Source organism: Somniosus microcephalus, chromosome 8 (genome assembly GCF_052327205.1).
Source record: "Somniosus microcephalus isolate GS21.2 chromosome 8, FLI_Smic_1.0, whole genome shotgun sequence".
In the NCBI taxonomy this organism is placed as follows: domain Eukaryota; kingdom Metazoa; phylum Chordata; class Chondrichthyes; order Squaliformes; family Somniosidae; genus Somniosus; species Somniosus microcephalus.
In genome coordinates, this window is record NC_140994.1 from 69821985 (window position 1) to 69844801 (window position 22817).

General features: G+C 46.9%; 1 long non-coding RNA gene across 1 annotated transcript in view; it reads left to right on the forward strand.

The window, feature by feature from the left end:
* The window catches only part of LOC147113629 (uncharacterized), a 34570-nt gene extending 16686 nt beyond the window's left edge, over window positions 1-17884 (forward strand). The window contains exon 3 of the long non-coding RNA XR_015079244.1: window positions 17491-17884. This is a non-coding gene — a long non-coding RNA (uncharacterized LOC147113629). The remainder of the gene's footprint in view (window positions 1-17490) is intronic.
* Window positions 17885-22817: the final 4933 nt, after the last annotated feature.

The following is a 22817-nucleotide window of genomic DNA, read 5'->3' on the forward strand; positions in this document are numbered from 1 at the left end:
TATCCCCTGCCCAGACATGACCAGTGCCACGGTCATTAAATCTCTGAACAGCCTCTTCACCCTGTTCGGTTTCCCCAGCTATATCCATAGCGACCGGGGCTCATCGTTTATGAGCGACGAACTCCGCCAGTACCTGCTCGCTAGGGGTATAGCCACAAGCAGGACCACCAGTTACAACCCCCGGGGGAACGGACAGGTGGAAAGAGAGAATGCAACAGTTTGGAAGGCCGCCCTACTAGCCTTAAAGTCTAGGGGCCTTCCGACCTCCCGCTGGCAGGAGGTGCTCCCCGATGCACTCCACTCGATTCGGTCACTGCCACCAATGCCACCCCTCACGAGAAAATGTTTGTCTTCCCAAGGAAGTCCACATCGGGGACATCGTTACCGCCATGGCTGACGTCCCCAGGGCCGGTACTACTGAGAAGACACGTGAGGGCCAATAAAACAGACCCCCTGGTCGAGAGGGTCGACCTCCTCCACGCCAACCCCCAGTACGCTTACATTGTGTACCCGGACGGGCGGGAGGACACAGTCTCCATACGAGACCTCGCACCCTCGGGGACCGCTGTAACCCACTACCCATTACCAGCCCCCCCCCCCCCCCCCCCCCACGACCCGATATCCAACCCCAGCAGCCGGCTCGCCTTGGACTGTCACCCACGAGGACTACACTCCAGGGCCCCAGCCTACACGGGACGCGACGCCGGACGCTCTACCACCCCTGCCGTCGCCACGTCAATCACAGCGGCAGACAAGACCTCCGGAGAGACTCCAATACACGAACTTTTAAATACACTTCACCCCGCCGGACTCATTTTTAAACAAGGGGTGAATGTGGTAAACCACTGTTATAACCTGTCTGTGTCTGTATGTGTATTCCACTAGGTACAGGTCTGGACATGCCTCGGCTGACTCCTCCCACTATTCCAAGTATATAAGTGACTACCTCCCAGTCCCTTAGTATTCTGGACGGGTCGACCACTCGAGACAAGACCTTCATTCTTTAGTTAATAAAAGCCTGATTGTTACTCGCTCAACCTCAGTCTTTTGAGTAATTGATGGCGCATCACCCAGCCAGGCCCGAGCTAGGTAATTGTCCCACGGCTTCTGCTAAGCTCCTCACCGCCCCCCCCCCCCCATGTCACGATACCCGGGGCAACGGATTTCAGCCACGAGGATCACGAGGGTCAGGGTGCGCGCGCAGCAGGAGCAGCTGAGACGCGGCGTCTCTCTCTGTTCCCCGCTCGGCTCGGGCAGGGGGGGCGGGGCTCTCGGGAGTGCGGATCTTGGGCGGGGCTTGGTGAGCGGGAAGGGTTACCCCGGCAACCGGGCCCGCCGGCCGTCTCTCACAGCCGCAATCGGCGGACTTGAAGCCAGCTCGGGAGGGCGGGGCTCCGGAGAGCGGGAGGGCAGAGGGCCGGTGCTCAGGAGATCGGGCCTCCGGAGTTCGGTGCTTGGTTGGGGGGTGGGGGCGAGCCTCGGGAGATCGGGGGGGGGTGGGGGGGCGAGCCTCGGGAGATCGGGGGGCGGGGCTCCGGAGATCCAGGGGGCGGAGATCAGGGGGGCGGGGCTCGGGAGATCGGGGGGCTCGGGGACTCTCCCCCCTTCCCCCCCCCTCCCCTTCCCCCCCCTTCTTCCCCCCACCCTCTCCCCCCCCTCCCCTTCCCCCCCCCCTCCCCTTCCCTCCAGTCGCGCTCTCTCTTCCCTCCAGTCGCGCTCTCTCTTCCCTCCAGTCGCTCTCTCTCTTCCCCCCCCAGTCGCTCTCTCTCTTTCCCCCCCCCCCCCCCAGTCGCTCTCTCTCTTCCCCCCCCCCCCAGTCGCTCTCTCTCTTCCCCCCCCAGTCGCTCTCTCTCTCTCTTCCAACAACAACATGCCCTCGAAAAAGCCTCGGCACCGCCGGGCACATCAGCTAGTCATATATATATGGCCCCTAGTTTTGGTCTCCCCACAAGTGGAAACGTCTTCTCTACATCTACCTATCAAACCCTTTCATAATCTTATAGACCTCAATCAGGCCACTCCCCCAGCCTTTTCTTTTCTAGGGAAAATAGTCCCAGTCTGTTCAACCTTTCCTGAGAAGTATGTCCTCTCAGTTCTGGTACCATCCTAGTGAATCTTTATTGCACCTTCTCCAGTGCCTCTATATCCTTTTTATAATAGAGACCAGATCTCCAAGTGTGGTCTAACCAAGGTTCGAAGAGAACTCCCCTGCTCTTCTTCGAAATAGGGCAATGGGATCCTTTACGTCCAGCTGAGCGGGAAGATGGGGCTTCGGTTTACTGTCACATCCAGAAGTCGGTACCACCGACAGTGCAGCACTGTCAACAAGGGCAGACGTCGATGACGAAGTCCAACACCGCCTTCAGTGTGCCAGTGCAGCCTTCGGTCACCTGAGGAAGAGAGTGTTTGAAGATCAGGACCTCAAACCCAGCACCAAGCTCATGGTCTACAGAGCAGTAGTGATACCTGCCCTCCTGTATGCTTCAGAGACATGGACCGTGTACAGCAAGCACCTCAAAGCACTGGAAAGGTACCACTAACGCTGCCTCTGCAAGATACTGCAAATCCATCAGCAGGATAGGCGCACCAATGTCAGTGTTCTCGCTCAGGCCAACATCCCCAGCATCGAAGCTTTGACCACACTCGATCAGCTCCGATGGACGAACCACATCATCCGCATGTCCGATACGTGACTCCCAAAACAAGCGCTCTACTCGGAGCTCCGACATGGCAAGAGAGCCCCAGGTGGGCAGAGGAAATGCTTCAAGGACACCCTCAAAGCCTCCTTGAAAAAGTGCAACATCCCCACTGACACCTGGGAATCCCTGGTCCAAGACCACACAAAGTGGAGGAGAAGCATCCAGGAAGGCGCCGAACGCCTTGAGTCTCTTCACCGGGAGCAAGCGGAAGCCAATCGCAAACAGCAGAAAGAGTGCACGTCAACCCAAGCATCCCACCCACCTGCCCCTTCAACCACCGTCTGCCCCACCTGTGATGGGGACTGTAGGTCCCGCATTGGACTCATCAGTCACCTGAGAACTCATTTTCAATGTGGAAGCAAGTCATCCTCGGTTCCGAGGGACTGCCTAAGAAGAAGAGACTCCCTCAGTAGTGCACTGGAATGTCAGCCTGGATTTTGTGCTCAATTCTCTGGAGTGGGTCTTGAGCCCACAACCTTCTGACTCCGAGGCGAGAGTGCTACCACTGAACCATGGCTGACACCTATACTATATACTTTATTTACACATGAAAATCTCTCTTACCCCATGATCGTCAGAATTTCTTGTTCACTTTTACTTCTGTTGTCTGATCAGCTGCAATAACAGAACTAAGTACGTTCAGCTCTTTGAAGGTATTTATATACCATCCACACCCTTTAGAGTCAGATGATTTTGCATCTTGAGAATTGTACTTGAGACTGAGAGTTGAAAACAACAGGTACCTTATCACCTGCAGAAAATGTGTTAATCAACATCACCAAAACAAAATAAACCCTCCCACTGGATTGTGTGATTATTCTTGTGTTGTTTAGAACTTGCTGTGTGAATATTGGCTGCTCTGTTGACATTATCTTCTGCTACAATCATTGTATGTTAAGTGCTTTGGGATTTCAATGATAGAGAAGCGATGAGATCATTTCCATGAACTGTTCCCCAGGTGTACAGACACTAACATACTTTCAGTAGTGAGTGGAGTAGAAATTGGACCATACAGCACCTGTTTTTTCAAGTAAATAATGGGGGCAAGAAGTATCAATTTCCCTTTGTTTCTCCTATGCCCCAAGTGTGCCTGAAATACCTCCAATGCCATATTGGGTTGACAATATTCAGGCATCCCTGACGGCCATCTAAAACAGGTATTAGGCCCCCTGCATATGTTAATGAGGGAACTCGTCCCTGTTTCAGGAACTCTCCTGGAAATTCATCAGCGCTGAATGGAGCAGGCATCTTAGTCCAACCCACTTCTGTCTATATCTTATGACATCTACACACCACCCACAAAACCTGAGAGGCTGAGACTGCAAGAGCAACAGAATTTCCAATTTCCCAATAGACACTCACATTTAAAGATTAACCAGAATGATACCAGGGCTTAAAAGGTTAAATTATAAGGACAGGTTGAATAAACTTGTTTGATATACGTTTGAGTTTAGAATGTTGAGGGAAGATCTAATTGAGGTGTTTAAAATGATAATGGGATTCAATCGAGTCAATACAGAGAAACTATTTTCTGGTGCTGGGGTTCAGTGTTGATCAAGGATAATATTACAGTTCTAAAGAGGGACAATAAATAAGAGGGTTCAAAGACTGAATCTATTTAGTTAGAGTTAAGGAACAGAAAAGGAGTTGTTACATTGCTGGGTGTTTACTATAGACCCCCAAATAGTGAGCAGGAGATAGAGGAGCAAATCTGTAGGCAAATTGCAGAGAAATGTAAAAATAATAGTGCTGCAATAGTCGAGGACTTCGAGTACTCTAATATAGACTGGGGATGGGAAATGGAGTAAAGAGCAAGGAGGGTGAAGAATTCTTAAAATGTGTACAAGAGAACTTCCTTAATCAATGTGTTTCTAGCCCAACAAGGAAGGAAGCAGTGTTAGATCTAGTTCTGGGGAATGAAGTAGGGCAAGTGGAGTGTGTTGCAGTGGGAGAACATCTGGGTAATAGTGATCATAAAATAATTAGGTTTAAAGCAGTTATGGAAAGGGACAAAGGAAAATCAAAAGTGAAAATACCCAACTGGCAGAGAGACAGTTTCAGTGATTTGCGATCTAGCACAGGTGGACTGGAAACAAAGATTGGCCAAGAAAACAGTTAAAGAGCAATGGCAGGCCTTCAAGGTGGAGATACTTCAGGTACAAACTAAGCTTATTCCCACAAGGAGGAAAGATGGGGCATCCACAGCTTGAGCTCCCAGGCTGACAAAGGAAATAAAGGTTAAAATAAAACAGAAAAAGAATGTTTATGACAAATGTTAGGTACAGAATACAGTTTTAAAAAAGGCAGAATACAGAGAGTGCAGGGGGAAATTGTAAAAGGATATAAGAAGGGCAAAGAGATAATATGAGAATCTTTTATCAACTTATAAAAAGTAAATGAATAGTTAAAGGAATGGTGGAGCTGATTAGGGACAAAAAAGGAAATCTTTTTGTGGAGGCAAAGGGCATGACTGAGGTACTGAATGAATACTTTGCATCTGTCTTCACAAAAGAAAAGGGTAAAGTTAATGTTGCAATAGAGGAGTGGGGAGTAGAGAAATTGGATAGGACAAAAATAAATAGAGAGAAGGTACTAAGTATGTTGGCATCACTCAGAGTTAACAACTCACCCGGTCCAGATGAGATGCATCCTAGGTTGCTGAGGGAGCTAGGGTGAGGATAGAAGAAGCTCTGACCACACCTTCCAATCCTCCTTGGATGTAGGAGTGGTGCCAGAGGACTGAAGGATTGCAAATGTTACACCCCTGTACAAAAAAGGGGAGAGGGATAAACCTTGAATGTTGATAAGGCTGTTATCCAAACTTAAGGAAGGATGTCAACCCTGGAGAGGGTACAGAGGAGGTTTACCAGGATGATACCAGGAATGAGGGAGTTCAGTTATGTGAAGAGATTGGAGAAGCTGGGATTGTTCTCCTTAGAGCAGAGAAGGTTAAGAGGAGACCTAATAAAGGTATTCAAAATTATAAGGGTTTTGAAAGAGCACGTAGGGAGAAACTATTCCCTCTGGCAAGTCTGTTGGTATCCAGAGGCCATAGATTTAAAATAATTAGCAAAAGAACTGGAGGGGAAATTAAGAGAAATTTCTTCACATGGAGGGTTGTTAAGATCTGGAACACATTATCTGAAAGTGTGGTGGAATCAGATTCTATATGAACTTTTAATAGGCAATTGGGCATGGACTTGAAGAGGACTAATTTGCTGGGTTTTGTGGAAAAAGCTGGGGTGCCTGACTAAATTGGACAGCTCTTTGAAAGAGCCGGCACAGGCATGACGGGCCGAATGGCCTCCTTCTGTGCTGTAAGATTCTATAGCCGGAATTTTCTGGCGTCCATGCGGACGCAATTGCTGGCGGGTCGGGAGGAGAATTTGAAAAACCTTGGAGCAGGTCAGAAACCTACCGCCATCCCGCCCCCAAGTGCCTTTCTCTTGGGCGTGTTTGCCAGCGCAGCAGCGACCTGACCAGCAGAGGTGGCCGAGGTAATTTAGAACATTATGAGGTAATTGTCAGACCCATAAGCGCCTTTTTAGTCCTACCTTTCAAATTTCCCTGGCGAGCACAGGGATCACGCAGCTCAGGAACCACGTCTGTGAACTTGAGGTGGAAATTGAGTGGCCATTGATCCACCTCATTAGTGAAAAGTACAATAGAAACACCCACCTGAAAGCTGGTCACTTTCCTAAGGCAGATGCTGTTGCTGACTGCATTGTCAGCACAGATTTACCTTTCTAGAGGTTGCAAGTGTTTCCAGCAAATTCAGGATCCACTGTCACCTCATAGGTTCTACCAATCTCACCATTGAGAGATTGCTTCTGTCATCTCTACTTGACCTGCCATCTATTCCATCAGCATAGGTGCTGTTTATACTGTCTCACCTTGGTCCTCAGAATCGGACCAGGATGAGCCCGAACAGCAGCAGCACCCGGTACACCAGCAGCACCAACAATAACACCACCAACCTTCTCTTCAATCACCTGATGTTGCACAGGAAAGAGGGCATCAGCGCAGGGCTGCACCGCACCAGAGGCAATACCCCCAAAATAGGGTATAAAGGCAGAGGGTGAGCTTCCTCAACATGACTGAGCAGTAGTGCCAAAGGAGGCTCAGGCTATTGCGTCAAGATGTCACAGACATTTGCTCATTGTTCGAGCAAGACCTGCAGCCCAGTGGAGCGGGTGGCCACGCCTTACCAGTGACCCCCAAACAGCAATGCTGAGGTTGGGGATGGCATTAAATGGGAAATTAGAGATGCATGCAATAAGGGCACAGCAGTTATCATGGGTGACTTTAATCTACGTATAGATTGGTCTAACCAAATTAGTAACAATACCGTGGAAGAGGAATTCCTAGAGTGTATACGGGATGGTTTCCTGGACCAATATGTCGAGGAACCAACTAGAAATCAGGCCATCTTAGACTGGGTATTATGTAATCAGAAAGGATTAATTAGCAATCTTGTTGTGCGAGGCCCCTTGGGGCGGAGCGACCATAATATGATAGAATTTTTCATTAAGATGGAGAGTGAAGTAGTTGATTCAGAGACTTGGGTACTGAATTTAAATAAAGGAAACTACGATGGTATGAGGTGTGAGTTGGCTAGGATGGATTGGGGAATGTTACTTAAAGGGTTGACGGTGGATAGGCAGTGGCAAATATTTAAAGATCGCATGGATGAACTACAGAATTTGTTCATCCCTGTTTGGCATAAAAATAAAACAAAAAAGGTGACTCAACATTGGCTAACAAGGGAAATTAGGGATAGCATAAGATCCAAGGAGAGGACATATAAATTAGCCAAAAAAAGCAGCAAACCTGAGGATTGGGAGCAGTTTAGGATTCAGCAAAGGAGGACAAAGGGATTAATTAAGAGGGGGAAATAGAGTATGAGAGTAAGCTTTCAGGGAGCATAAAACTGACTGTAAAAGCTTCTATAGATATGTGAAGAGAAAAAGATTGGTAAAGTCAAGCATAGGTCCCTTGCAGTCAGAATCAGGGGAATTTATAATGGGGAACAAAGACATGGCAGACCAATTAAATACATACTTTGGTTCTGTCTTCAGAAAGGAGGACACAAATAAACTCCCAGAGATGTCGGGGAACATAGGGTCTAATGAGAGGGAAGAACTGAATGAAATCAGTACTTGGTCACCTGGGTCTCTAACTGAGGGGGGAGCAATGGGGGAGAAGTGTGAGCACTTTGAGAGGAGCCCCCACTTCCATTTTCCCTCTCACCATCATCCCTCTCATGGGCCACCCGCACTTCCCTGCTAGCAGGGAGCTGGAGAGCACCTTGCTGCACAGCAGTGGGGCCATGAGGACCCAAGTCTACATTGACATCCCTCCTAGACAGGAGGTCTATGAACCTCTGCCATCTATTCTCCACAGAGACCATGTGCTCCTGTGAGTGGTGCATTAGCTGCTCCATGCAGATGGCCATCCTATCCATGGAAGAGCCTACAGTTGCCATCGCCTGCGACATGGTGGTGCTCATGTTGGAGATGGACTCCTCCATTCTTTGCACATTTGCTGACATTGCGGTCGCAAAACCTGTCAGAGCCTCCTGCACTTCTTGCTGCACCTCCAGGATCGCCCTCTTTCTGGATGGACCCCGAGGCTCAGCGTCTGCATGCAGCTAAGCAGAGCTGGGAGCGTCCTGCACCTTCCAGTGAGGAGTCTCCACTGCTGTCCCTGTCTCCACCATCTGCTGTTGTTCACTTGTGACTTGTGAGACACCAGGTGCCAACAATACTCTATCTTGTGTGGGACCCACCGAGGTGTGCTTATCTGCGCTGTTGCTGTGTGCGCTTATGTCTGGTGATGCTGCGCCCTCAGAGGCTGGAGGCTCCTCTGAGGAGTCGTCTTGCTCTTCCTCCTGGACAGTGGGGGCGAGGGGGGGAGGCCTCTTGATGGACCTGTGGGAAAGTAAAGAGATGAGTTCGATATGTCTTATCAAGAATGGGTAATGATACCATTATGCACATGATGAACATTGACTGGCTGCTGACATCAGTCCCCATATGAGTGACTGCTGTATGCCACGTGGTTGTATGAGATGTATTTCTGTCACTAGGTTACTGAGATGTCTCCCTCTCTCCGTCTCCTACCTCCAGCTGCTATGCGACTCCTGACACTTCCAAGGCAACCTCCTCTACTGCTGTTAAGGTGGCCAATGATGGAGTGCCACCTCCATTTCTCTCCCTCTCCCTATTATTGTGGGCTCTCTTTTCCTGCAAGGAGGGAAAGAAGAGAAGGTTGAGTGAGAGTGATGGAATGAGTGTAAGGAATGGATGGGTTACATATTTAAAGGGTGACTATGATGGAGTGGGTGGCAATACGAAATGGCCTCCTTGTGTGTTGTTAGTTGGTATTGCACTAGGATGAGGGTGAGTGTGAGGGGTGGTTAGTCAGCTGAGGATGTGATAATGTAGATAGAGAGAGAAGGATGGGTGGAGGTGCAAGGTATGGTGGTGTGACTAAGGATGTGCAGGAGTAGGGTTGGGAAGGCAGAGTGATGTTGATATGATAAGAGGCACAGCAGGATGAAGTTGAGTGTGGCTTTGCACTCACCTTTCCTGATCTAATGAGATCATTGAAATATTTGCGGCACTGCAGCCAGGTCCTCCTGACCACATCCCTGCTGTTGACCTCCTCTGCTATTTGGAGCCAGGCTCCTTTGGTCCGCTGGGCAGGTCTCTTCTGCCCATCGGAAGGGAAGAGGACCTCCCTGCGTGCTCTCACTCCTTCCACAAGCATATGGAGGGAGTCATCTGAGAACCTGGGTGCAGCCCTCTGCCTCTGTGCAGTCATGTTTGCCACTCTTTGCAGCAGTCTAATGATGCAGTTCCATGCCTGAACTATCCTGGATGAACCTTCAAATGCAATGTGGCCAGCTGAAAGCGCGTCGTCGATGACGTCATCAGACCTGCACCATTTAATAGGGGCAGGTAACGCGCAAGGCGGCCTTAATAGACACCATTAACGGAAAGTCGATCTCAGGAGCGGGATGGAATGAGGAACAGGGTCGCGACCCGCCACAGCGACCGCCCGCACCCGACCTGCCTAGGTACAGAAAATTCCGGCCTATGATTCTATGAATCCAGAACATGGGCACATAATCTTAAAATTAGAGCTAGGCTAGTTAGGAGCGAAATCAGGAAGCACCTTTTCCACACAAAGGGTAGGGGAAATATGGCGAGAGGGGGACTGGGGCAGAAAGAAAGAAGGAAACCAGGAAAGAAGGAAAGAAAGAAAGAAATACTTGAATCCATATAGTGTAGCCTTGCTGATCAAAGTTTGCCCCAGCCATGAGGATTGAGAAAGTGAATCAGTACAGGAAGGATAATAATAATTGGAGAATGCTTGCTGGGTGCTGACTCCATGCCCCAAAACTCACCTCGCCAACACCCACCACAGTTTTATGACAACATCAACTGCATTACCTTCATCAACCCTCTGCATTACTTCATCAAAGAACTCAATCAAGTTAGTCAAACACAACTTGCCTTTAACAAATCCATGCTGACTGTCATTTATTAACCCATATTTTTCCAAGTGACAATTCATTTTGTCTCGGACTATTGTCTCTAAAAATGTCCCTACCACCGACGTTAGGCTGACTGGCCTGTCGTTGCCGGGCTTATCTCTCTCCCCTTTTTTGAACAGGGGTGCAACATTTACAATCCACCAGTCCTCTGGCACCACGCTCCCATATCTAAGGAGAATTGGAAGATTGTGGCCAAAACCTCCGCTATCTCCATCCTCACTTCCCTCAGCAACCTAGGATGCAACCCATCCAGAGCGGGTGACTTTACTACTTTGATCGCTGCCAACCATTTAACTACCTTTTTATCCAGTTTTATCCTATCCAATTTCTCTACTACCTCCTCATTTACATGCGGCTACTTATTCAGTCAAAGAAAAAGAAAGACTTGCATTTATAAAGCGCCTTTCACAACATCATGACATCACAAAGTGTTTCACAGCCAACAAAGTACTTGTGAATTGTAGTCACCTTGACGCAGGGGTTTTGTTCAAAACTCTTTACTCAGGGAGATTTTCACTTGCACATTGTTTTTTAAATTGTCTGCTTTTTTGGGGAACTCTGTTAACTTTTTTGAGTTATATTGATGTGTATGATAATGAGCTGTACAAAACTAAATCGATGCTTTTGACTCTATTTTGTCACAAGATGGCACTGTTTATCAATGTTGAACTTCAAGATGTTCAAGACCAATAGATTACAGGTCATTTAGCCAATCCCAAACTACGTCAAGGGACAACTATGATTTAATTTACAAATATGATTATAATACAAGGTCAAGTTATCGAACAAATAACCGAGTTTAATAAATTAACAACAACAGCAGTTAATGCTACATTAAAATGAGTTAAATAACTGATTGAGAATGGTCTGATGAGTGAAAGGATGAGTATAGCCAGAGATAATCAAGTACTCTGAGGTACATTTTCCTGCATTTGATGATTTTGATGAAAAAAGTAAATCTGAGCATAAAACACTGTTTCCCGCTTTATATGTGTGTTGATTTTTCCAATAAAATGGAGAACAATATATCTCTCTATGATTCTCATTCGAGGAAATATTTTCAGTTCAAAGCACAAGCATAAAAATAAAGCAAATGAGCTCGAAGCACAATTTCAGCTTAAAGGGCATACGGAGCCCTGGCTACAAGCTGGGCATGACTGGGAGCTAAATATTGATAAAAGACTCTAAAACAACAGTAGAAAGATAGGATTTCAGTGAGGGTGATCAGACAATGGAAACACTGTGGGTAGAACTAAGGAACTGCAATTGATGCAAGACTCTAGTGGGAGTTGTCTACAGACCTCCTGATAGTAGTGATGGAGTGGGGGGATGTATAAATATGGAGATCAGGGAAGCATTTAGCAGAAATAATGTAGTTATAATGGGAGCTTTTAATTTTCACATAGACTGGGAGAAGCAGAACAGCTTAAGTAGTAAAGGCAATGAATTTCCAGAATGTATTTGGGACATATTTTCTGGAAAAATAGGGTTATTTTTAACTTTTGGAATAGTGTAAAATGGGTGATATCAGATTAAATTGAATTCTTGGATTGATGTCATTGGAAAGGAAAATCAAGAGAGGTATATAACAGGCAGCTGATCCGCTATCTCCCGTTCTATACTATCAGCAAAAGTTGAAATTACCGCCAATGTGTTTTAGAACCGATAAGGCAACAGGTCATACAATAGCAAAATACTGCGGATGCTGGAAATCTGAAATAACAACAGAAAATGCTGGAAATGCTCAGCAGGCCAGGCAGCATCCGTGGAGAGAGAAACAGAGTAAACGTTTCAGGTCGATGACCCTTCGTCAGAACTGGAAAAAGTTGGAGATGTAACAGGTTTTTAAGCAAGTGCAAGGGCAGGGAAAGGGGGAGGGGAGGAGGGGAGGAAGGAATTAAAGGCACAGTCTGTGCTAGGATTGAACTCAGGAGAGATAAAATGTTGCAAATGGGGATGACAGAATCATCAACAGCTGCCGCCTGATCATAGGCAACAGGTCACAGTAGCTTTAGTGTTGAGTATTGAATCAGAATGAGTTAACAATCTGACGGTAAGGGAACATCTTGCAAATAGTGACGAGAATATACTGTAATTGAATTTGATGTTCGGTTTGAGAGGGAGAAGGAAGTGTCACAAGCCAATGTTTTAAAGTTAAGCAAGGCAACCATCGAATGGATGAGACATAAATTGATCACAGTAAACCGGATAAACCTGAAGACAAAGGTGTAGATCTTGACTTTGTGCGATAGTGTAAAACGGTTGTTAGCGAATCGGCAGCCTGTTTAACATCTCTCCCGATTTCATTTCCATTTACTTCGACAGGGTAACAGCGTAAAGGTGCCCTCCTGCTACGGGGCTGCCTCACCTCCCTGGCATCCAAGATGAATTCCTGTTCATCCTCTTCCACCTCCTCTAAATACCACAGAGAGATGTCTCCCCCCACCCCCCATCTTCTGTCGTAACTCAACTAAAACTGCTGTTCACCCAGGGGTTTCCCTAGTCTACTGCTGGAGTTAAAGTGGGAGATGGGGGAAACCCACATGGAACTTCAGGAGCCGCAAATATTGAGGAACACAAAGAAGGGAGCCCCATTGTGCTGCAGAGGATGGTGCCTTCCTTAAACACCCAGATGCCACAAAAAAATCTGGCTCGCAGAGCAATCCTTCACCCAAAGCAAAGCTCTAAGAAATGAGCCAGTGCTCTACAAAAGAGCTTTGTGTTGAGCAATGGACTACCAGTGCATCTGTGTTTGAAATGTTGGTTGGGCTGCCCTGCAAAAGGCGAAAGTGAAGGAAACAGGTTGCGGGTTGCTATGATGTCACTGGGACGCAATGAGCATCAAATTTAAATAGAAACCACCTCTTTGTTTTGTCTCCTGTCTGAAGCCTGGCAGGAAGAGTTCAGGCAGTGCAATTAGGGTGGGGACCAGACACTGTGGGTTATATTTTGACTTTTCGGCGGAGCACGCTGGTCGGCCACCCATTCCGGCGGAGAAGAGGCCGCCCTGTGATTTCGAGTCTCCGGCCTCATTTACATTCACCAGGTGAGCGACAGGGCGGCAATCCTGAAACAGCTCACCAGATTCAGCCAAGGAACACAGGAAGGTAAGTCGCTAGGGGGGGGAGGCGCAATCATGGAAGTTGGGGATCCCGGCTCGGCAGGGGACCAGCTTATTTTTGTAGGCCCCGGTGGTGCACTCCTGCTCCTTTGAGGCCCACAAAAATAATTCAAGGCTTACCTTTGCTGGGCTTCTTCTCTTCCATGGCCCATGGAACTGGTCGGAGTCTGCACTGCGCAGGACCCCGATTTACAGATTAAAAGGGGCCTATCACCTGAATCAGGAAGGCGCTTTGGACACTTGGTGGTAGGCCCCTTTTAAAATGGCGTCGGCCACCATCGCCTGTGTTAAGGGAGCAGTAAGGAAGCCAACCCCATTTTGAGGCCCTCTTAACACCAGGCGAAGGCAATGAAAATCGACCCCAGCGGGTCGACCCATTTCTCCTGTGCGTTGCACACACAAAATAGGCTGGCTCAGGACACAACACACAGGAACTATGCTGGAAATTTACTCAACTGAATTTGGGGGAACATGGAGAAACTTTTCTCAGGAGAATAAATAAATTATACAGAGCCTATGGTAGTTTTTACTTGCTTCATGCCTTGATATCCTTTTATTATTCTAACCAATGAACTCAAAATGATTCTAACCAGCAGGAGGTGAGAGTGTCCTGTGTCACAAGTTACTTGTACAATGGTCTCCAGCTTTTCCCTGCAGGTTCTCATCTACAAGCTGCCCCTCGGTGACATTATCTGGCAACACAACGTGAGTTTTCACATGTACGTTGATGATACTGTAGAAGTGCCTTACTTCTTAGCTCTGGGTAATGACTCAATACACACTTGGATTCGTCAGACGGACAGGCCTTTTATTTAACTTCTCTTGCAAGGGGAATCAGTACCTCCACTCAAGGGGTGAGGCTACTATTCCAATGATACAGTGTAAACGTTCTATATTTATACAGTGTAACAAACAAGTTTGATTGAAATCCCTTTGTTCCTCTATCAGGATACATTTTAGATTAATCATCAGGTAGAAATAACATATTGACAGAAGGATCCTGGACACATAAGTCAACCGTTAATCTATAACAGGGCATGAATCGTGTAACCGGAGGTCCTCTTTAATCATATATAAGGGAGGCAAGCTTTGCTTTCGGTCACAAGTTATCAGGTCATTGGTACCATTAGGTGGGCAGGCATCTGTTCTTGGCTGTAGTTCGAGTACGTGCAATAGCTCTAGTTACACATCGACACTTGCCTAGTGTCAAGTCTGAAAACTTTTACCCAGCAAACACTTGAAATTAACCCCTTATATCATGTAGATTTCCTCAATACCCAGCTCTACCTCGCCTCCACCTCTCTCGAATCCTCCACCATCTCTATACTGTCGGACTGCTGGTCCGACATCCAGCACTGGATGAGTAGAAATTTCCTCCAATTAAATATCGGGAAGACCGAAGCCATTGTCTTCAGTTCATGCCACAGACTCCATTCCCTTTCCACTGATTCGATCTCTCTCCCTGGCAACTGTCTAAGGCTGACCAAGTCTGTTTGCAAACCCTGGTGTCATACTTGATCATGAATTGAGCTTCCTACCTCGTATCCATTCTATCACTAAGACCACCCATTTCCACCTTCATAATGTCACCCGTCTCCACCCTTACCTCAACTTACCTGCTGCCAAAATCCTCATCCATGCCTTTATCACCTCTAGACTTGACTATTCCAATGCATTCCTGGCCGACCTCCCTAGTTCTACCATCCATAAAGTTGAGGTCATCCAAAACTCTGCCGCCCGTGTGTTAACTCGCACCAAGTCCTGCTCACCCATTGCCCCTGTGCTCGCTGACCTACATTGGCTCCCGGTTAAGCAACGCCTTGATTTAAAAATTCTCATCCTTGTTTTCAAATCCCTCCATGGCCTCGCCCCATCTTATCTCTGTAATTTCCTGCAGCCCTATAATCCTCTAAACCCCTGTGCTCCATCTATTCTGGCCTATTGAACATCCCCAATTTTAAAAGCTCCACCATTGGCGTTCATGCCTTCAGCTGCCTAGGTCCTAACCTTTGGAATTACCTCCCTAGATCTCTCCGCCTCTCTTTCCTCTTTTAAGACGCTGCTTAAAACCTACCTCTTTGACCAAGCTTTTGATCATCTGCTCTAATATCTCCTTATATGGCTCAGTGTCAAATTTTGTTGTTTTTTGATAACACTCCTATGAAGCGCCTTGGGATGTTTTATTACGTTAAAGGCGCTATATAATTATAAAGTTGTTACATAGGATTACATAGGATATACAGCACAGAAACAGGCCATTCGGCCCAACCAGGCAATGCCAGCATTTATGCTCCGCACCAGCCTCCTCCTGTCTTTCCTCATCATTGTTTTTGTTGTTAATTCCAAATGGCATCTTCTTACATCATGTCAGCTCCAGTAGCTTCTACCTCCCTCAGCCACTGTCTCCATTCCGACTGCCAACAGCTTACCAGAGCTTCAAACATTTTTCTCTTTTAACGCATCACAATTTATTTTTCCCCCCGCAGATTGCACCTGGACCAGATTTTGTACCAGTCTTGGAAATCCATTTAAAACCTGACTATGAGACTTAAAACCACAATCATTCTGTACTGGTATTTCCCCTGTGCGTTCCCTTTATATCCCAGTTCTTCTACTCATGGCCATCGCTTCCTCTTTCTGATGATTTCTAAGCTGTGAGTTTTTCCCCACAAGTTCTACTTTAGTAGATTAATTCCACATTCAAAGGTTATGTTAGTTGGGAGGAGCATCAGTAAATTTTAAGTAGTGTTTTTAGTTGCAGTAAACATCATCCTTGAGGCCGCAGTTCAGTATTCTACTTACTCTTTCACTGCTTTAAAATCCCCCTAAAAGCCTATCCCTTTGACCGTGCTTTTGGTCACCCCTCACCACCTCTCCCTTCCTGGCTCAGTATTTCTTTTTCTTATGCCTATCTGTGAAGCACCTTGGAATTAACGTTACATTAAAGGTGCTATATAAATGCAAGTTGTTGTTGTTGATTTCTGTACAGTCAAAGTGCTAACTTTTGCCCTCCATTTACAAAAAAGAAAGATCTTGCATTTATATAGCACCTTTCATGACCTCAGGACATCCAAAAACGCTTCACAGCCAATTAAGTGCTTTTGAGGTATAGTCACTGTTGTAATGTAGGAAATGCGGCAACCTATTTCCCAATTCTCACACAGCAAGTTCCTGCAAACAGCAAACTTGATAATCTGTTTTTAGTGATGTTGGTTGAGGGATAAATATTGGCCAGAACTCCCCTGATCTTCTGCGAAATAATGACATTATGTCAATGGATAAACGCATAGAGCAATACCAAGCAGGGCAGCCTAAGGTTCAGTCCCTGGGATCTGCTGATTTCAGTGGAGCAGCAGTGGAAGGGTTATCAACAGGTTTGACTGGGGAGAGAATTAATCAGCTATGATCTCCACACCAAGTGCACACGTAAGGGCAGAATCATGCTCTGTGGTAATGGTCCCACATTGTCAAACAGCCCACTGATACTCCCTGTCCAGCTCACAAGCCAACAATGACCACTGGGTGAGATACTGAGCACCTCGCAATGAGAGATTACGGCTCATATTTTCTCAATCAGAATGAACGGTGATTAACTGTATTTATGTAGTGGCATTAATATAGTAAAATGTCCCAAGACGCTTCCCAGGAGCATTATCAAACAATATTTGACATTAAGCCACATAAGGAGATATTAGGACAGGTGGCCAAAAACCTGGTCAAAGAGGTAGGTTTTAAGGAGCGCCTTAAAGGAGGAGAGAGGGGTAGAGAGGTGGAGAGGTTTAGGGAGGGATTTCCAGAGCTTAGGGCCTTGGCAGCTGAAGGCACGGCCGTCAATGGTGGAGTGATTAAAATCAGGGATGCGCAAGAGGCCAGAATTAGAGGAGGGCAGAGATCTCAGAGGGTTGCATGGCTGGAGGAGGTTGCAGAAATAGGGAGGGGCGAGGCCATGGAGTGGTTTGAAAACAAGAATGAGAATTTTAATACAAGATAGTACAAATACTGAAGTAAGATTTAAAAATGAGCGTAACAGGGCACGTTTAGTAGAACGCAATTGCGCAGCAAAATGTTTAAAGATGAAATGTACTAATTACTCGTATGTTTAATTGCAGAAATGACCATACCAGTTTAGAGAGATGAAACTTACAAAAAGAGACAATGACATAACCCTTTTCTGGAAAAATGAAACTCAGTAGTGGTCAAGAGAGAGAGGGTCTCGTTTCTCAGAAATCACATGACCTGATGACTCATTTCCAAGAAATCAGAGGGGCCACAGGCCCATACAGTGAAAAGTGAAACTTATGTTATTGGTTACCTTGTAGAAGTTAGGCACACCTAATTAGTGATTAATGTATAGACTTTTAAATCGATTGGACCTCTGGAGTAGGAGGTCTCGGAATATGTGTATAACTGTGTAAACCTCAAGAGATTTGGTGGAGTTGGAGCCTTGTGTTGGGACGCAAGAGCCATAGCTCCCCAGGCCTGAATAAACCGTTTTTACTTCAATTATTGGGTCTGTCTTTCTTACAACAAGCCAGTGTTGTCGACTGTGTATATCACTCAGTCCACACTTTGGGGGCTTACATCAAATACATTACTTAACAACTTTTTATGACTGACAGTGCCCCTTTCATGATCCCTAACTCTGTCGCGGATCCAGGTAACGGGCCTTCTAATATCTGTAGAATTCGCAAAATTGAACATTGTCCTATAAGGGTCTATTGGCAGAAAAGGCCTTAACTTTTAAAGACTGTTTTAAAAGAAGCCCAGAAAAAGGGACACATAAAATGTCCGCCAGACCCCATGACCAGCTTTTGGGACACTTTAAAATGGTTCCTGCAGTCCCCAGACAGCTTTTGTGGATTCAGCCCACAGTAGGTTCTGGAAGGCAGTTTCAGGGAAAACGAAACCAGACAGAGCCCCATACATATAGATTGGATGCAGATCCGATCAGATCGGCCTGTAGATAAAGGCCATCAAAATGTTTACCCAGACAAAGGGAAACAGTTTCATATTCATAGGGGGAACATCAGGCACCGTTTAAGACATCAGAAGGACATTAAAGACAATACAGGGTCGTTCCAGACCAGAGATGGCAGTTACCAGCCATCCGAAGATACTTTAAAAACAAAGACTACCCCGCTGTGCTACAAGCCCGCCAAAAGTTAAACAAAGACTAACCTTGATTTGGCGGGAGATAAGGGCCTCCACGGAAAAGTATAACTGGAGTCCCGGGGTAGCCATCGGTAGCTTGCAGTTTGCAGCTTGTAGCTTGTAGCTGGTAGCATCTTGGAGCTTGATCGGTAACTTTTTGAGCTAGCTTGCTTTTTCGAGAGCCGTGGAGGAACGTCGATCTGGAGACCAGCCAAGAAGGTGATTCGAGTCTGCGTCCCGCCCCGGGGTAACCATCGGGAGATCATCGACAAACCCCGGGCCATTGACGAGACGAAGGACAGCAGCCCTTCAGAAGAAACCTATCTGAAAATGGTAAACCAGCAGGGCTCTGCGAAGAAACCTATTTGACCATGATCAAATAGGTGGTCTCCGTCCACGCCGCCGTCCAGGCCCGCCAGCATCCAGCCTGTCCGTGACCTTCACTTCGAGGAAGAAGAGAGAGTGTCGCAGCCCGCAGCGTTGACCACGTGGAGACAGGACGCCTGAGAGGATCAAAATGCAGGCCTTTCAAAATCTTATACTTTCTCATTGGATTGGTGAGCATGTTTCTGGCCCCTCATAATCTGATCTAGCTAGGCTTAGTGGGTGGGCATTTTGGGTATAATTAATTATGAGTTGTTGTCCCTCGATGTTCCGTGTGTTTCCCCATTTCAAGATGACTTTTGTAAAGTATATCATGCCTGTATATACGTTGGTTAGTCCTGTATTATGATTTGTTTTTCCCTCCCATGTACCTTATTGGCTTACATTCAATTTTGTTCCTTTATGCAATAAAATTTCATTTCGTTTTCATTAAACCTGATCTATAGAGTATTCTCTGCATTGTAGTTCCTGCCTCAAAGTCCAGTGTATAGAACCTAAGGGGCGAGTGGATCGAACCACTCAAGGTTTTTTTACTGTGCAAGAGAGAGAGGCCTCTAGAGAGAGAAACCTCTGCGATCTAAAAACCCCTTACATATCTCACTACTTGGATGTATGCCCACTTACTTGTACTATTTCTTCAATGAAGAAAGCGCTTAACAGTAGGACACATCGATAACCAACACAGAGATGTTCAAAACACAAAAAGTACAAGCATCGGAGGAAAGCTCAGTAAACACACACGACAAGTGCTTAAAAACATACTCAAATTAAATCATATGAGTCATTCTTTAATTATGCAGAAGGGAAAAAAAGTAAGGGCTCGATTTTCCCAGGCCCGAGGAGGCGGGATTGGAGGCGTGTGAGTTGTTAAAATTGTCAAAACTGGTGGGCGGGCCCGATCCCACCTCCATCCCGCCTCCGAGTAATTTTCCCAAATGCGTGTTTTCTGACCCGCTTCCCATCCCACCATCCAAGAGGCAGGATAGGCCCTTAAGGCTCTTAACAACCACTTAATTGCCTCTGTAATCCCATTTTGAGAGGCCTTTCTGATTTTAACACATTTCCCCCATCCTACACACCTCCTCTGGAACATGCCAGGTAATCCTGGTGGCCTCTCAAGTGGATTGCTTACGAACAGCTGCAGCTCCACCATTACAAAGGAGTTTTTACCAGTGATCATTTGCAGGTGGCTGAACTTTGTTGTTTCAGGTCTGGGGGAACTTTTAGCAGGCATACTCATTGTTGTGGAAGTTTGGAGCCTGACACCCATCTCCAGTGTGACCTCCTGGGAAACCCCTCTCCCCACCTTGACTAAGCGCTTCCTCAACTGAGGCATATACCAGAAGCATGGCGACCATTTAATTCCTTTCCTCCTGGACATCAGAGTCTGATGAAGACCAGCCGCGGTAGCAGCAGAACCATGAGCAACAGCAGCACCAGCAGCAGGAGCATCAACAGGAGCGCCAAGCTGCTAGTCACCCACCTGAAGATGCAGAGCCCAGAAGGCACCAGAGCGCGACCATATTGCTGCCCGGGATGCATGTTGGTCACATTTGCTTAGCCTGTACAATCAAGCACTTTTGCCTTGCACCTTCTTACATAGAAACATAGAAGATAGGAGCAGGAGTAGGCCATTCGGCCCCTCGAGCCTGCTCCGCCATTCAATGCGATCATGGCTGATCATCCAAGTTCAGTATCCGGTCCCTGCTTTCTCCCCATACCCCTTGATCCCTTTAGCCTTAAGAAATATATCCAACTCCTTCTTGAATTTATTTAATGAATTGGCCTCTACTGCCTTCTGTGGTAGAGAATTCCACAAGTTCACCACTCTCTGGGTGAAGAAATTCCTCCTCATTTCTGTCCTAAAAAGGCCTACCCCTTATCCTTAGACTGTGACCCCTGGTTCTGGATTCCCCGACCATCGGGAACATCCTCCCTGCATCTAGTCTGTCCAGTCCTGCCAGAATTTTATAAGTTTCAATGAGATCCCCTCTTATTCTTCTAAACTCCAGCGAGTACAAGCCCAATCGACCCAATCTCTCCTCATACGTCATTCCTGCCATCCCAGGTATCAGCCTGGTGAATCTTCGCTGAACTCCTTCCATGGCAAGAACATCCATTCTCAGATAAGGCGACCAAAACTGCACACAATACTCAAGATGTGGTCTCACCAAGGCCCTGTACAACTGCAGCAAGACATCCTTGTTCCTGTACTCAAACCCCAGAGCATCGACAATGGACAAGAACCTGCGGATTCCTATCACTCTGACCACCATAATGACAATTGCAAGTCGCCCTAAGCCCTCAATGTGGAAGTCCCATTTGCGAATGACACAGGCCACAACTTCAACAGTTTAGCATCAGAATTTTTTATCACAACAAGCCACTGGTGGCATTTCAAAATTAAACACAACATAACACCCAAGTGACGACCCTTGTGACTACTTGTGCATTATCTTCCTCTTACGCGTGCTCCTACATGGTGCTTCCCCTGTGGCTTCAGCAGATGTGGAGGCCCCTTGCTCACTTTCTTGCTGCTCCTGTCTCGACACCTTTGGCGGCCGTCCTCTGCGGTTGCGAACCTGTGAGGGCTCGGCAACAGTCTGCTGCTCCTGCGGCTGCAGGGGATGAGACGCCCATCTTAGTTGGGTGAGGACTCTGGTGGGGCTCTGACCGAGGGCTTTGCAGTGGCATGGTCGTGTGAGCGCTTGGAGAGGAGCCCCCGCTTCCTTGTTGTCTGCAGGGATGTAAGAGTCAAGTGGGATGTGGAGGAAGAGGTTGGCAAAGCAGAGTGCTGGTGAGGAGAGGCGATGGGGATCAGATTGAGGGTAATGGGAAAGTCATACTCAGTTTTCCTGTGCGGAGAAGGCCATGAAACCTCTTCCTGCACTGCAGCCAGGTTCTGCGGCACATAGAGATGGAGTTGACCTCCTGGGCCACTTGCAGCCACACAGCTTTAGTCTGCTGGGGTGGCTTTTTTCTCCCTGAAGAAGGGAAGAGCACCTCCTTATTAGATCTTGCTCCCTGCACCAGAGCTTGGAGGGAGGGCTTATCAATGTGAGGTGCACACTTTTGCTTGCTGGTGGACATGGTCGGTAAATGAAGTCTTTCATACAATGTCCAAAGCATTTCCAGTCTCCAGAAGAAGCAAAGCTGCTTCCAGGCCTTAAAACCAGCAGCACTGATGATGTCATCGGAGGCGACTTTCAGGATGAAAAGACTAATTGGGCCAGGGTTCCCACACACTGGAAATCAAGTGCCCAATTAGGGGAAAATCGCACTTTTTTCCCACATCACATCGGAGTTGGGGTCCTGACAGGAAAACCACCTGACACGCCCCATCCTGCCCACACTGGCAAAATCGAGCCCAATATGTCCAAAAGGCAGGTATGCAAATTGATTGACTCATGAGATGTTCCCTGTGAGGGCCTGGAAACTCCCTGTGGCATGAAAGTGTTAATCAACGACAAGCTTATGTGCGGGGGACCTTATCAGTAAAATGCACACCTTCACATTGTTATTCGGGTTGGTCCCTGAATCAAAAATATTTGTTACGTATTTTGACCTACCCAGATCTTGCTACTTAAAAGTTTCCATTTCCTTTTGCACCTTACAGTTTACTGGTTTTATTATAAGATTACATCTGCTTTTAATGCTTAACCACTTCTTCTGAAATGGTATCGATCAAATTAGTATTCACAGCTTTTCCACAGAGTCAGTCCACATATTCACTACTCAATAAATCATCGACCAATGTCTAATCTTTTATGAGGCTTGTTCATTCTGTGTTCACATCCTCCGGTTCTACACAACTTAAGTACTTTGGATCCGAAACCCTGCCTAAGTGCTGAGACGCAACTGCCCAGGACTTCCGCTTCTGATTGTGTCAAAGTTCATGGGG